Source organism: Lissotriton vulgaris, chromosome 1_1 (assembly GCF_964263255.1).
Source record: "Lissotriton vulgaris chromosome 1_1, aLisVul1.2, whole genome shotgun sequence".
NCBI lineage: Eukaryota > Metazoa > Chordata > Amphibia > Caudata > Salamandridae > Lissotriton > Lissotriton vulgaris.
Window position 1 is genome coordinate 516,678,831 of NC_141685.1, and position 16,669 is coordinate 516,695,499.

Below are 16,669 nucleotides of genomic sequence, written 5' to 3' on the forward strand. Positions count from 1 at the left end.
TGTTGCGGATTGGTAAGGTAAGTGGGAGTTGTTGCTCCAAGTATAATAGCACTGATTAAGGCCGGCCTAGCAAGTGTAGATGGAAAATCAAAAGGGGGATTGAAAAATAAATGAATTAAAAAAAGCATCAATTACGGTGAAGTGCAAGAAGACAAGACTCTTGAGTGAGAACACTTTCAGACTGAGGTGGCTTGGATACATTGTGTCTACTCTAGTACTATTTGTACAGCATCAATCTACAAGAACAACGGGACAGGAGCCAGCACAGAACAGGCCCACGGCACCGGGCCGTGACCCAAACTCCATTTACCCTAAATTCTGACAGAGGCAGACAAAGGGCATATACAGCAACCTAGCATTTTCCAAATCAAGTGATTAAATCAATGTGCCACTGTCAGTCATCGTACCATTATTCGACTCCACCACTGCATGGACATGTAGCCTAGGTCTGCTGAGGTTCTTGTTGAATTGTTCTGTTTACCTTTTATTCCATTTCATGAAACGCAGTTATTCCATCAATCATTTCAGATCCAATTAACTGACTGCGTGCAAAGATAGTATGGTCATCATCATGGTGTGGTACTTGTACGTGTTATCCAACACCAACTCTGTCTGTAGTGAGTGACTCCGATTAAGTAAGTCCAGACTGCACCTGCAGTAGTAGGAGTACAATGTGGTTATTAAAGAACTCGGAAACATTGACTGTCACTTAAGTCACTTTTACTTTGTATATTAACTACTAGTATAGTTCAACTTCATCCACATTCGCTAAGAGTCAGCAGGCATCCAATGCAATGCATGGTATCATTCATCAATCAAATACCTGTCTTGCCCTTCTCTTTGGCTGTCAGATCAGAGATGCAGAGCCTCCTGAAAGTGATGACGAGTTTACTTTACTTTTGGATACCTGCTCAAGTTCTGACAGTGAAGAGTTGTGGATGCCTGCAGACAGAGATGGTAGCCTTAGTACAGTGATGAGTTTCAGCTTGGAAACAAAACAGAAGATGGCTATAGTTATGTATTTTTAACTTGTTATGAAGGGACTGTTAGAGGCTACATTTTTGTACTATTCTCTATCTCCATCCAATGTCTCGCTAGATGGAAATGTGTTTAGGGTGAGTCTGGAAGATGGAGCAGGACTCTGAGGAGCGGAGTGGACAGTTAAATGCACAGACGTGCAACTTTAATAGGTACATAAAAATAGGAGACAGTGGTGATGAATTTGTTGTGGTTTGATTTGAACCAGATAGACAGATATACACATACAAATAAAGGAAGGAAAAAAGTAAGAATTTGAAAGCCTAGTTGTCAGGGAAGAGGAGCTCGTCCTCAAACTCTGGTGGTTCAGACAGAAGTAGGTCATGTAACCCACTACTTATGTCTTCGGAGTCACTCTCCTCTTCCTGCTGTGATTCCCGTAGTTTATAGTCCGGTGGTATGAAGTGCTGATTCATTTTGATCATGGTTAACCTCTCCATGCTTTTGGGTGAGACACTGGTTATTTTCACAGTTACAATGGCACCAGCAGGAGTGAAAGCACACTCAGAAGAGACACTTGTGACAGGGCAAGCCAGATACTTTATTACCAGCCTGCTGAGCACTGGCCATTGGCTTCTTTCCCCATACTAAAACACCAATGGGCTTTGCTCCATGAAGACCTTTGTTATGTCATCCAGATAGGCCTGGTGCATCTGCTCAATGTTCAGGGGTGCTCCAATTTGCTTGGCCTTTTTTGACTTTGCATCAGCAACAGACTTACCCATCCCTTTCTGTAGAAACCAATCAGTTATCATTTGGTTTGTTGTGTCTGATGAATCTGATCCTGTTAGTGCTGTTGATGTTTTTATTGGTAGTGTTAGTGACTGCTGGGAAGCAAATGCACTGCTCTCATGCTCTGAAGTAGAAATTGACTCTGGATGCCCTGTAGTACTTGCTCTCTCCGGGAGTGGCACTGGCAGGCCTCTAATTAAGAGCTGTTCATTTTCTAAATCAGTGGCTTCCTCAGCTTTTAAAGTTTGGTACTTGGCAACATCCATTTCTGAAAAAGTAATTACTACATTACTGTTCAGAAATATTTTGTACTGTAAATCCAAAATTGTGGCAGTAATGTAATGTCGATGTGACACAATTTTATTTTGAATCCTTGTATTTTCAGATACGCGAATGGCTAAGGCGTTCACCAAATAACATGCATCTACTTTGTCTTACACACCTTTGTACATTTCAGACACCTCCTTCAGTTGTTGCTCTAGCATGTACAACAATGGGATAGCTTGGCCCATAGTACAGTCCTCCATGCTGACTGCACGTGTGAAGACCTCAAAAGGAAGTAGCATCTCTGTCAGGCATTTAACAAGGTCCCATTGCGCCATCTCAATGGTCATGCTTTCACAGTAGGATCCCCTAATCTTCTTGTCATGACATAAGCATTAAGTGGTATGTACTGCTCAAAAGATCAAGCATGAAATAAGTTGAGTTGCAACGTGTTGTCACCTCCTGGATGAGTGCTTTGACTGGCATTTTATGCTCACGTTGAATGACCCTCAGCTGCTTTCGGGCTTTAAAAGAATGGTTGAAATGTGTGCATATTCTTCTCTAGGTGGTAAGTAAATTGCTCACTTTGCTTTCATTTTTCATTTTTCAGGAAGTCTTAAACAACAATGCTAATGCAGTGTGCCAAACACGGGTCCCTGAAATAGCCACTATCTTTCATGGCCTTAACTACATTACTGGCATTGTCTGTGGCAACAAAACCAATATTAAGCCCTCTTCCACAAGGCCACTCAAAGACCTTGCTGTTAAACTCACCAAAATTGTTTCCAGCTGAATGAGATTTCTCCATAGCAAACATGGTTACAGTGCATGTTTGCGAGTGTCATGAAAAATCTCAGCAGTGTCAATGCCTGCAAATAGCTTTTCTCTAACACCCGAAAAAGAGATCCAGTGTGCAGTGATGCACATGTAATCACTGGCTTAGCAACTGGGCCACATGTCTGTTGTCAGGTGGATACTCTGAACAGCTCTCTGTTTTGAGGCTTTTCCAAGCAATTCTAGCACGTCGTGATGTAGTGCTGGAACAGCAACTCTGGCGAAATAGTAGCGCTCGATCGAAGCTGGCGTTTGGGAGCGTAGAAGTTGAGGTGGCTGTTGAGGTATCCTAGGCCACGGTTGTGTAGGGCTTTGTGTGCGTGGGTGAGGAGTCGGAAGGTGATTCTCTTGTTGACCGGGAGCCAGTGCAGGTCTCTCAGGTGTCCGGAGATGTCGCTGCGACGGGGGATGTTCAGGATGAGTCGTGCTGAGGCGTTCTGGATCCACTGGAGTCTCTTCTAGAGTTTGGCGGTGGTTCCGGCGTAGAGGGAGTTGCCGTAGTCCAGCCGGCTGGTGACGAGGGCCTGGGTGACCGTCTTCCTGGTCTCGGTGGGGATCCACCGGAAGATCTTATGTAGCATGCGCAGGATGTTGAAGCACGATGAGGAGATGGCGTTGACTTGTCTGGTCATGGAGAGGGAGGAGTCCAGGATGAAGCCCAGGTTGCGTGCGTGGTCTGTTGGTTTGGGTGCGCTGCCTAGGGCGGGGGGCCACCAGGAGTCGACCCAGGCGGAGGGTGAGGATCCCAGGATGAGGACTTCCGTCTTGTCCGAGTTCAGTTTCAGGTGGCTGTTCTTCATCCATTCGGCAACCTCTTTCATCCCTTCGTGAAAGTTGGCTCTGGCGGTGGCGGGGTCATGGTGAGGGAGAGAATCAGCTGGGTGTCGTCAGCATAGGAGATGATGTTGAGGTTGTGCTGGCGTGCGATGTCTGCGAGGGGGCTCATGTAGACGTTAATGAGGGTTGGACTGAGCGAGGAGGCTTGAGGAACGCCGCAGGTGACTTCGGTGGCTTCAGATCTGAACGGGGGAGGCGGACTCTCTGTGTCCTTCCGGCGAGGAAGGAGATGATCCACTCCAGTGCCTTCTCCTGGATTCCGACGTTGCTGAGTCGCTGCACTAGTGTACGGTGGCAGACAGTGTCGAAGGCCGCGGAGAGGTCTAGGAGGATGAGGGCTGCTGTTTCTCCGCTGTCAAGCAGTGCTCGGATGTCATCGGTGGCTGCGATCAGGGCGGTCTCGGTGCTGTGGTTGGCCCGGAAGCCGGACTGCGAGAGGTCGAGGGATCCGTTCGTCTCGAGGAAGGCGGCCAGCTGCTTGTTGATGGTCTTCTCGATGACTTTAGCAGGAAACGGAAGCAGCGAGATGGGCGGTAGTTCTTGAGGTCGGTGGGGTCGGCAGATGGCTTCTTTAGTAGAGCACTGAGTTCGGCGTGCTTCCAGCTCTCTGGGAAGGTAGCGGTGTCGAAGGAGGTGTTGATGATGTCCCGCAGGTGGGGTGCGATAACAGCGTCAGCCTTGTTGAAGACGTGGTGAGGGCAGGGGTCGGCAGGAGATCCGGAGTGGATGGAGTTCATCATGCGGACGGTGTCTTCGGTGGTGATCGGGGTCCAGGCACGGAGGGTGGTGGTGGGGGGCGGTGGTTTGGTCGTGGCATGCGTTGGTTGAGTGCTGAAGCTGTTGTGTATGTCCGCAATCTTGTTGTGGAAGTAGGAGGCGAGGGAGTTGCAGAGGTCTTGCGAAGGGGTGATGTCGTTGTTTCCGGCGTTGGGGTTGGAGAGCTCTTTAACAATGTTGAAGAGTTCCTTGCTGTTGTGTGCGTTGTTGTCCAGTCGTTCCTTGAATGCGGTTTTCTTGGTGGTGTGGATGAGTTGGTGGTGTTTTCGGGTGGCGAGCTTGAGGGCAGTCATGTTGTCCGGTGTTGGGTCTCTGCGCCATGTTCTCTCGAGGGCTCGGCAGTTCTTCTTGGAGCTGTTGAGTTTGTCGGTGAACCATGGGGCTTTCTTGCTACCGGGTCTGCTAGGTGGGGTCTTCAGAGGGGCGAGGTCTTCTGCGCAGTTGCTGATCCACTTCGCGAGGTTGGTGGCCACCTGGCTTGGGTTTGATGCGCTGGTGGGGGGGTTCATGCTCAGGGAGGTCACGAGCTGGTCGGCTGTGATCTTGTTCCAGCTTCTGCGTGCAACCTGTTGCTGGTGGTGGTGGATCGTGGTCCTTCTGAAGCTGAAGTGGACGCAACTGTGGTCCGTCCAGTGGAGTCCGGTGGCGTGGCTGAAGGCGATGTCCTTGCTGGATGAGAAGACGGGGTCGAGTGTGTGTCCGGCAAAGTGGGTGGGGGTGGTGACCAGCTGCTTGATTCCCAGGTTTGCGAGGTTGTCCAGCAGGGTGGTGGTGTTGCAGTCGTTGTTGTTCTCCAGGTGGAATTTGAGGTCCCCGAGGAGGATGTAGTCAGCGGAGAGGAGGGCGTGCGGGCTGATGAAGTTGGCGATGTCTTCGCTGAATTGTGTGCGTGGTCCCGGGGGTCTGTAGATGAGGGTGCCTTTGAGGGTGGTCTTGGGGTTGATGTGGACCTGGAAGTGCAGGTGCTCGGCGGGTGTGAGGGTGTCCTCGGTGTTGGTCGTGATGCGGATGGTGTTCCTGTGGATGATGGCGATGCCTCCTCCGGTCTGGTTGATGCGGACCCTTCGAATGATCTTGTAGCCGTCTGGGATGGCGATGGCGATGTCGGGCGCTGAAGAGGCGTTCATCCAGGTTTCCGTGAGGAAGGCGACGTCTGGTGAGGTTGTGTCGAGCAGGTTCCAGAGCTCGATGGTGTGTCTGTGGACAGAGCGGGTGTTGAGCAGGATGCATTTCAGGTGGCTGCTGCTGTTGCTCGTCTTGGTTGGTGCAGGAGTAGTGCTGGTCCGGATGCAGGTGAACTTGCAGACGTTGCAGCAGAAGGGTCCGTGGGTGCGTCTCGGGTTGGCTCGGTAGCATCCTGGGATTCACCCGGCGTTGAGTGCGTTGATGGTGGCGGCAACGTACGTCCGGCGGGTGTGCTGGTGTCTGCGGGGGCCAGGGGTCCTGGCGCTGGGCGTGGTCCACGCGCGGACGGGCGCAGACGGGCTTACCTTTGGCGCACCTTCAGCGCTCAATCGGTGCTCCCGCTGCGAGTGTCCGCTGCGCGGTCGCTCTGGGGGCGTCATAAGAAGGGGGACGAGAGGGCGGGTCAGCTGGGCGGGCTGGTTCTTTTGCCCATTAAAGACACCTTTTCCAACGACTGATTCCAAGAAAAACAATTATTTGTTTGCAAATGAAAGGCTTTGTCTCCATTGTCTCAAATGTCTACATTGACACCACTGTTTATGAATTAGAGTGATCATAGGTTTTTGTCTTTTACTATACACAGTGATAGCTTGAGCCGAAACTACATTGAGGGGTTATAGAGCTCATCCTCTCACCCTCTTTGCACCTCACATTCTACCAAGAATCGCCAAATATTTTTGCGCTAATACTTAGCTGTGCCCCTTTTTCTTGAACCTGACTAAAAACCCTTTTCTCAGATACTGCTAGAGGTGCCACTTCCAATGTTGGATTAGCTGGAGGGTGTGTGTTGAATTTGACTCTGTGGCTGTACAGTACCACTACCTATTTCTACAGATGTGGTGCTTGTGCTGGATATTGGACGCTGCAGGCCCTTTGCTAATGTAAATATGGAAGCTAGAGGTTGTGTTGGCATTGCCTGTGTTGGAGGTATGCATGCTACATCCCTAGTCACACTCGCAGCCATTCTGGATAGCTCAATGATGTTGGTCTCTATGTCCTCGGGCCGGGAATGATCTTCGTGATAACTGGTTCTTCATCATCATTATCCTGCTGTTCTACATCGTCCTCCATAAGTCTAAGGCTTTCTGGAACCTTATTTTTCCCTAGCCTGGTCTTGGGATGTGTCTCCCTCTCATGCTCAGATTTCTGTGGCTCCCAAGTGAGATCTAGATCATCAGAAGGGATTCTTGCTGAAGAACTTGATGGACTAACCCTCCTTTTCCCTGCTGGGTATTTGGGAGACAATGGATCTCCAGAATGAGTGGCTTCCTCTTCTTCTTCCTCTGCATGAGGCTCAATTTCCTGAACTGCCCCTACTTCGGGAGGAACAACAACCACTATTGCGGGCGGTGGTTGCGGTTGTTGTTGTTCACCACTTATCTGCTGTGTTCCCTCATGAGTTGATTGTGTACTACTATGAGATAGGACAGGCTCAGCATCACTGCTTTCTATCATTAGGTTGGCTACCTCTTCCACACTCATGTGCTTGGGCCTGGGTTGGTGGGTTGGGCCCACTGATGCGGAGGTGCTGCCCCCAGCTTGCTCCCGGACACCTCTGATGCAGGCGTACTTTTTAGTTTCCCTAAAAAGATTTGGGGGTCAACACCAGACTTAAGTGTCCCTTCCTTCTTCTGTTCTTCCTTTTTCTTCTCAGCAGCTTTCTTGGTCTTGGAGGACCTGGTACCTGCTTCATTGGGCCCATCTTCTACAGATGCCAGCAGCACACAGTTGCACAAGTTGCAGAGGTGTCTGGTCAGGTCACACCACAGGTCACGTACAACAGCAGGACGTCTGTCTGGCAGTACAACAGGCGATGATGACAGACACCTCCTCCTCAGTCTTTTGTGCACCGACAAGCAAAGAAGGCAGAAGAACATCAGTCAAACGTGGAATTTGTTGTGCTTAATTTAATTACTACCAGTGTACATTCATTAAGATTAAGAATAGCAAAGAACTAAAATACAAATCTAGTGGAATTGGAACCTGTTTTTCCTTAATTTGTGCATCATGTGGGATGGTTGCAGCATCAGGGACCTGCAGCTGGCAATGGGGATGTAAATGTAAATGTAAATTGATACTTGTATAGCGCACTACTCACCCGCAAGGGTCTCAAGGCGCTTGTACGAATACCGCTTTGGAACCCATCCTGGCTTTCCCTGTGAGGCGTCCACTCCTGGGCACCCCCAAGGTGGAGGCCAGGCATCCTTAGTGTTGTGGGGGCCGTTGTTGAGATTAAGCAAGCTATTTTCCAAAGTTGCAGAGTGGGACTCCATGATTGGAGTAGGCACTGAGGCGAGAATTATCAGGTCCGTGGAATTTTGAGCCCAAGACCCGCCGAGGCGGGGAATTGAAGAATAGGAGCAGTAATCAAAGAGGAACAATGGAAATAATCACAGACCTATCTGGCAAAAACAAAACAACACACTACCACCTCCATCCCAAAATGGTCCCCAACCACATGGTCACTCATCACAGGCACAAGGGTAAGGCCCGGAAAACAATGAACTCAAGCCGGCCTATATCCCTATATGGCCAGACAAAGGAGGATGCCTGTTACTAAGCATGGGCGGAAAATCCGATCCTCTCGCGGATTTTGCGGATTTTCGGTAAATTCGCAATCCGCAAACTCATGCGAATTTGCCGAAAATCCGCAAATTCACACGCAGCGGATTTTTTTGCTTGGTGATACAATATTGCGGCACGCGGCGTTCACTTACTGTCATTCAGCGTTTGCCGAGTTGTTTTTCTCAATATTTTGCGAGTGCTGCGCCATTTTGGATCTTGCTGCGGGATCCCGCGGAGGTTTGGCGACCATGATTACGTCATCACGGCTTGGCACCTTGCACAGCGAGAGTTTGTCAACGCGAGTACGCCGTGATCACGTATCGCGGGAGTTCGCAATTGCAAACACGTAGATGCGGCGGGCAGCAACAATCTCGCACTCTCGAAATTACAAAATTTGCAATTCTGCACAAGAAATCCACCAGCAAGTGTAGAAGCCTCAATGTTTAACTGCAAGAATAAAAGATCAATGACAACAGTAAAATAAACAATTCGCTCTCAGCATGTTTGAGTATGCAAGATTTATTGGGAACCCAATTAGAAAGTAATCACAATGCAAGATACGTGCACACGGAGACCTCAGCAAAGCTCACTGAGTGCCCAATTGGTATGACAGTGCAGAGACATTTTATAGGTATATGCCCCCACAGGATGGGCATCATAGCATATGTAATCTGGATCAGGCTATGACCTGCTAGACCAATCAGTGAAGTGCACATATGGTGTGATACCCTTTTAAGGCTCTAAGGGTGCCTACATTACCCACGTGTCATCTACGAGAGCAGAATTGGGTTTTTCCATAAAGGTGAAATCTGCGTTTCTAGTGTACGTGGGTTTTGCACGTATTTGACCAGCTAGGGCAGGTCATGTCGACATCTTTTACTGGAGATATGAGGTTTGGCAATAGCAAGCTAAAAGCTGGAAGCTGGCATGTCATTTCTCGGAAGCCTTGTGTTCGCTCTGCACGTTGCAGCTGACTGACACACAGAATGGAGCGTGCGACCACTCTGTGGATTTCTGCTGGTGTCTTTCTTTAGTAGTTCAAAGAAGACTATAGGCCTGAAAACATATGTATTTGGTATCATATAAATGTCTGCTTCGTCACAAGCAGCATAAATCTTCTGAAAAATGATTATTTTTATCAGAATAACTCCTCAGATTGACATTTGCCTGCACTTTTTTTTTGCAAGGAGTCCATTTTGGGGGGCGGGGGGTGGGAGGAAGGAGGTGCCCCACAGTCTCCAACTTCCTGTTCCTGTTCCAGGGCTTTCTTCATGTGCTGGTCACTTTCATTTGGATCTTGACCTGGAAGGATTACTTTTTGTGGATGCTGCTGGATATTTGGATTAGAGGCCTTTTTGACTTTCTTTGGTTCACTTTTGGATTAGAAATTTCACAAGTATATTTTATTTATTTATTCATAACAGCATTTGTAAAGCGCGAACGAAAGCCCTTGGGCATCTCGGCGCTAAGTTACTGCGGTGTTTAACCAACAAGGGGGGCTGATGTTCATTGAGTAAAGAGCCAGGTTTTAAGTTGTTTACGGAAAGACCAGAGGGAGGTGCTGGTCTTAATTGAGTGAGGCAGTGTGTTCCACAGTTTCGGTGCGGCTACGAGAAATCTTCTGTCACCCCAGTTGACAGATTCGGTTCAGGGGACCACCAATTCAAAGGAACTGGATGAGCGCAGTGTTCTGGAAGGGCTGTAGGGGATTAGGTTCTGGGTGAAAAACACGGGTCCAGCATTATGTAAAGCCTTGTAAACCAGGCACAGAGACTTGAACTTAATCCTCATCTTCACCGGTAGCCAGTGAAGCTGTCTTATGGTGGGTGACACCGGTTGGTATTTGGGAATTCGCCCTAGGAGCCTGGCGGCTGCGTTCTGAATAGCCTGCATTTTTGATAGCACTCTCTCCTGGGCACCTAGGAACAAAGCGTTGCAATAATCCAGGGTAGACAGGACCAGGGAGCTCACCAATGTTTTGCCGGCGTTTTCGGGTAGGAAAGGCAGAATTTTCTTAATAAGCCTTAATTTGTGAAAGGCTGAGGAGGAAATCTGGTTTGCATGTGGTAAAAAGTTCAGACGGTTGTCGAACACTACTCCCAGGTTCCTCACCTTGTTGACCGGGTCTGGGGGCTGGCCCATGGATGATGGCCACCAGAGGGGGGACCACTCCGGGGATAGATTGACAAAAATTACAACTTCCTATTTATCGGAGTTTAATTTCAGGCAATTGTGGGCCATCCAGCTCCCAATTGCCAGCATGCCCTGATTGAACTTGTTGGCTATTTGTAGCCCGTCATTCTTGACGGCGAGGACCAATTGGGTGTCATCTGCGTAGGAGGTAAGGCTCATCCCGTGTGCCCTGATGACTTTGGCAAGGTCCGACACATAAATGTTGAATAGTGTCGGACTTAGGGATGAGCCTTGGGGAACTCCACATGGCAGTGACAGGGGGGAGGATTCAAAAGGTCCAACAGTGACGACCTGGGTCCTGTTAGCCAGGAAGGAGGCAAGGAGATTTTTAGCATTACCTCGGATGCCTATGCCCTCGACACGGTCGACCAAGGTGGCATGGTCGACCGTGTCGAAGGCCGCCGATAGATCCAGCAGGATCAGGACAGCTGTACCTCCTGCATCCCGAATGGATCAAATATCATCCGCCGCTTTGACCAAGGCGGTCTCAGTATCATGGAATCGGCGGAAGCCAAACTAAGATTCATCCAGACATTTATTTTCCTCAATAAAGGAAGAGAGTTGGGCTTTCATGATTTTTTCCACTATTTTTGCTAGTAGTGGGAGACTGGCAATAGGGCGGTAACTTTTAAGTTCTTCCTTGTCAAAGGTGGGTTATTTGAGGAGCGGTTTTATAAGGGTTTTCTTTAAGTTTGTTTGGGGCATTACAGTTGCTGCAACTACAGTTTCAGAATTTTCGATTTTTGGGCTGTTGTTGGGGCCTTGTGCCCAGAGGTAGTGACTAGTGAGTGGTGCATTGACTGAGTCTTTCTGTGGGGTCTCATTAATGTAAACATCATGGAGGGCATGGATGGCATGGGATTGTGCTGATTTTTGTGTGTTTTTCGATTTTGTTGGCTGCTGTTTAGGACTTTTGCCCAGGGCTAGTGAGTGGTGCATGGACTGAGTCTTTCTGTGGGGTCTCTTTAATGTAAACATCATGGAGGGAATGGATGCCATGGGATTGTGCTGATTTTAGTGTGTTTTTTTTATTTTTTTGGCTGCTGTTGGGGATTGGCCATGTGGGTGGGGGCCATTTTGAGTGCTGGTAAAGACAGGCCCTGGCCATGTGCTGGGGGCAAGGGGCCATTTTGAAGGCAGGCAGTGTTCTCAGGCCTGCACCCATTTTACTAGCTTTCATCCTTTATGCTCAGGGGTAGTGAGTGGTGCATGGGCCTAGTCTTTCTGTGGGGTGTCTTGAATTTAAATATCATTGAGGGCATGGATGGCATGGGATTGTGCTGATTTTTGTGTGTTTTTGGATTTTTTTGGCTGCTGTTAGGGCCTTTTGCCCAGGGGTAGTGAGTGGTGCATTGACTGAGTCTTTCTGTGGGGTCTCTTTAATGTAAATATCATGGAGGACATGGATGGCATGGGATTGTGCTGATTTTTGTGTGTTCTTTGATTTTTTTGACTGCTGTTGGGGACTGGCCATGTGGGTGGGGGCCATTTTGAGTGCTGGTACAGACATGCCCTGGCCATGTGCTGGGGGCAAGGGGCCATTTTGGAGGCAGGCAGTGGTCTCAGGCCTGCACCCATTTTGCCTAGCTTTCATCCTTTATGCCCAGGGGTAGTGAGTGGTGCAAGCTCCTAGTCTTTCTGTGGGGTGTCTTGAATTTAAACATCATTAAAGGCATGGATGGCATGGGCTTGTGCTGATTTTTGTGTGTTTTTCGATTTTTTTGGCTGCTGTTGGGGCCTTTTGCCCAAGGCTAGTGAGTGGTGCATAGGCTGAGTCTTTCTGTAGGGTCTCTTTGATGTAAACATCATGGAGGGCATGGATGGCATGGGATTGTGCTGATTTTTGTGTGTTTTTCGATTTTTTTGGCTGCTGTTGGGGACTGGCCATGTGGGTGGGGGCCATTTTGAGTGCTGGTACAGACAGGCCCTGGCCATGTACTGGGGGCAAGGGGCCATTTTGAAGACAGGCAGTGTTCTCAGGCCTGCACCAATTTTGCCTAGCTTTCATCCTTTATGCCCAGGGGTAGTGAGTGGTGCATGGGCCTAGTCTTTCTGTGGGGTGTCTTGAATTTAAACATCATTGAGGGCATGCATGGCATGGGAGTGTGCTGATTTTGGTGCGTTTTTCGATTTTGTTGGCTGCTGTTGGGGACTTTTGCCCAGGGCTAGTGAGTGGTGCATGCACTGAGTCTTTCTGTGGGGTCTCTTTAATGTAAGTTGAAATTGCCTGCGCACTCCTTATTTTGTACTCAACTATTCTAAAGTTAAACTATTTTAACAAGTGTGTGTGCTGTTTGCTGTTTGGTCAAGTATCGGGAGCCCGCGCCGTTTTTTATACGGGCTTGCGTCCCTTCCGTGCATTTCGCTTGTCAAACCCAGCTGACTAGGAGGTACACGGATCACAAACGGTGAGTGTAGCTTCCGCAGGGAGTGAACGTGGCATTAGTCTCTTTTAGAAAAATAGCTTAGTTATTCATGGCGACTCTTTTTTTCAGAGCGCGGTTTGTGACCATCGAGTAGAAAATTGAATACGGACTTACGTTAAAAGGTTTTGGTGAGTGTCGATCTGGAGGTCACTATTAATTTAGAATAACTGGTGTATCTATTTTTTTAAAATACGTTCTCAGCACTCATACAAGTTTTCATATTTCTTTTCTATAGAGTCACTTCACTGCTTTAAATAACAAGCATATCACAGAAGTTGCTACTTGCTTTGTACTTCGGTGAGTCCATGGGTAGTTGGTTTTCCTAGTTACCCGTTTTCGACGAGGCAATGGTTTTCTAACTTTTCAGTCGCACATTAGGCGGCAGAGTGATAGAGTTATTTTAACATTAATCTAGCAAGGGATCATAGCCACGATTAATTCATAACGATTACGCTCATTGCAACTGTTGGCAACAAATTCATACAGCAATAATAACATTAGTTCAGCAGGAGACTACATTAATTAATATTTTTTAAGAGTTCCATTTTTCGTGAATATAACATTAAGCATATTGCTAAGGGAGTTAATCTCCTAATCAGAGGCATTTGTTCTTCTACAGGTAGTACCAGTATCATATTGCGCATTCACAGACACTATCCAGGACATTCTTTTGTCCGTGTAAGAGATACAACTTTTTTAGAAGTAAGTACGCTCAGAAAGCATTAGGTAGTCATATTCTCACTTTTAACTGGGATTACAACTCGCACAACTGCAAAAATGTTTCTTGCATAACCCTGATTTCACACATAACTTTTTCGTAAGCACGTTTTATCTATGATGGAGGTTCTTATCATAGGTCTTTCTTTTCTTCTGCATAGGTTACTTACTGGGGTTCAGCTTGACCTATCAATAGGTCCATCATGGCATTTTACTATGTATTCCTTGTTGTGTCTAGTCTTTCTGTGTGGTGTCTTGAATTTAAACATCATTGAGGGCATGGATGGCATGGGATTGTGCTGATTTTTGTGTGTTTTTTGTTTTTTTTTGGCTGCTGTTGGGGCCTTTTGCCCAGGGGTACTCAGTGGTGCATGGACTGAGTCTTTATGTGGGGTCTCTTTAATGTAAACATCATGGAGGGCATGGATGGCATGGGATTGTGCTGATTTTTGTGTGTTTTTCGATTTTTTCGGCTGCTGTTGGCGACTGGCCATGTGGGTGGGGGCCATTTTGAGTGCTGGTACATGCAGGCCGGTAACTGGACATAATATCGACTACATAATATCGAATTGACAAAATATCGACGGAAAAATATCGACATTAACTAAATATCGACTATAGGAATATCGTTGGACAAAATATCGACTGTAAAAAAGACCCAAAAATATCGAATACAAAAATATCGACTCAAAAATATCGACCAGACAAAATATCGAAATATAGTGAAAGTAAAAAATATCGAGAAAATGTTAGAAAATATTGATTTTATAAAATAATATATATATAATATATAAAAAAATAGTACTTAATGTTTAGGAGCGGGTTGTGGGTTTATAGGGGAATAGGGTGGGAAGTAATTTAATAATAATTAATTATTTAATATATGTTTGGTAATTGTTTTAATTAGATTTTAATTGGTAATTAATTAATATTAATTAGTTAATTGTTTAATTGATTATTTAGCATATAATTTAATTGATTAATTGATTAATTAATTATTATTAATTATTATTTTTATAAATTGATTTGTATATGATTTTAATTGATACATTGGTTATTAATTATTAATAATTAGTGATTTATTTTATAAAGAATTAGCATATTATTTACATTTATAAATTGCTAACCCATTAATTATAAATAGTTAATGATGTAATTAATATATTGCATATCATTTAAAAAAATTAATTGGTAATTAATTTAGAATAATGACTTAATTACATTAATTGGATACATTTCAATGTAATGTGTTAATTTATGTTGATGTTAATTAATTAATTGGAATTAAACAATATTAATTAATCAAAATTATTATTATAGCTAATGTGATAATATATTTTATTAATGTTTTTGTAAAATATTAATTTTTTATTATATATTCATGTTTAATGTTGTGTTCATTATTATTTATAGTGTTCAGGCTCAGTTTCTTAGTTTTTGTTATAGGTTAATTTTTTAGGGTTCCTGGTCATTTTTCTGTTCGTGAGTAAAGGTGTATTTAGTGGGATTTGGAAAATTTTTACGTTTGTGGGTAAATGGGTTTTTTTGAGGTTCAGGGTCAGTTTTCAGTTCTTGTGTAAAGGGCTATTTGTAGGGTTCAGGGTCAGTTTTCAGTTTGTGGGTAAAGGGGTATTTGTAGGGTTCAGGGTCAGTTTTCAGTTTGTGGGTAAAGGAGTTTTTTAGAGGTTCAGGGTCAGTTTTCAGTTTGTGGGTGAAGGGGTATTTGTAGAGTTCAGGGTCAGTTTTCAGTTTGTGGGTAAAGGGGTATTTGTAGGGTTCTGGGTCAGTTTTCAGTTTGTGGGGAAAGGAGTATTTGTAGGGTTCAGGGTCAGTTTTCAGTTTGTGGGTGAAGGGGTATTTGTAGGGTTCAGGGTCAGTTTTTAGTTTGTGGGTAAAGGGGTATTTATAGGGTTCAGGGTCAGTTTTCAGTTTGTGGGTAAAGGGGTATTTGTAGGGTTCAGGGTCAGTTTTCAGTTTGTGGGTAAAGGGGTATTTGTAGGGTTCTGGGTCAGTTTTCAGTTTGTGGGTGAAGGGGTATTTGTAGGGTTCAGGGTCAGTTTTCAGTTTGTGGGTAAAGGGGTTTTTGTAGGGTTCTGGGTCAGTTTTCAGTTTGTGGGGAAAGGAGTATTTGTAGGGTTCAGGGTCAGTTTTCTGTTTGTGGGTGAAGGGGTATTTGTAGGGTTCAGGGTCAGTTTTCAGTTTGTGGGTAAAGGGGTTTTTGTAGGGTTCTGGGTCAGTTTTCAGTTTGTGGGGAAAGGAGTATTTGTAGGGTTCAGGGTCAGTTTTCTGTTTGTGGGTGAAGGGGTATTTGTAGAGTTCAGGGTCAGTTTTCAGTTTGTGGGTAAAGGGGTATTTGTAGGGTTCAGGGTCAGTTTTCAGTTTGTGGGTAAAGGGGTATTTGTAGGGTTCTGGGTCAGTTTTCAGTTTGTGGGGAAAGGAGTATTTGTAGGGTTCAGGGTCAGTTTTCAGTTTGTGGGTGAAGGGGTATTTGTAGGGTTCAGGGTCAGTTTTCAGTTTGTGGGTAAAGGGGTATTTGTAGGGTTCAGGGTCAGTTTTCAGTTTGTGGGTAAAGGGGTATTTGTAGGGTTCAGGGTCAGTTTTGGCCTTTAGGGTGAAGGGGTCTTTTTAGTGTTTTGGGACAGTTTTGGGTATTTTAGAGTGCTGATGTATAGTGTAAATTAACACTGATACATTAAATCTATTACATGAAAATAGCTATTATTATAACTTTACATTAGTACGCTTTATTTTGATCAAAACAATATATGTATTAGCATGTTTCCAGACAGTAGCTAGAGTGGAGTTGGAATTCTAATTATTAATTGGTTGGTGTCCAGCACCATCAGTAATATTACCTACACTGGAGTTGGATTAATAAAAAAACATTGGTTAGTCTCCACCACATTTTATGGTATTACCTTGAGTGTAGTAGGAATAGTAAACAATTTTTTGCTAGTGTCCTGCAGCTTCTATGATATTAGATTGACTGTAGTAGTAATAATACATATAAAATTTGTCAGTGTGCAGCACATTTGTATACATTTGTTCATTACTGTATTTTAATATTAAAAATTAATGCAACATAGATGTTTTCAAATAAC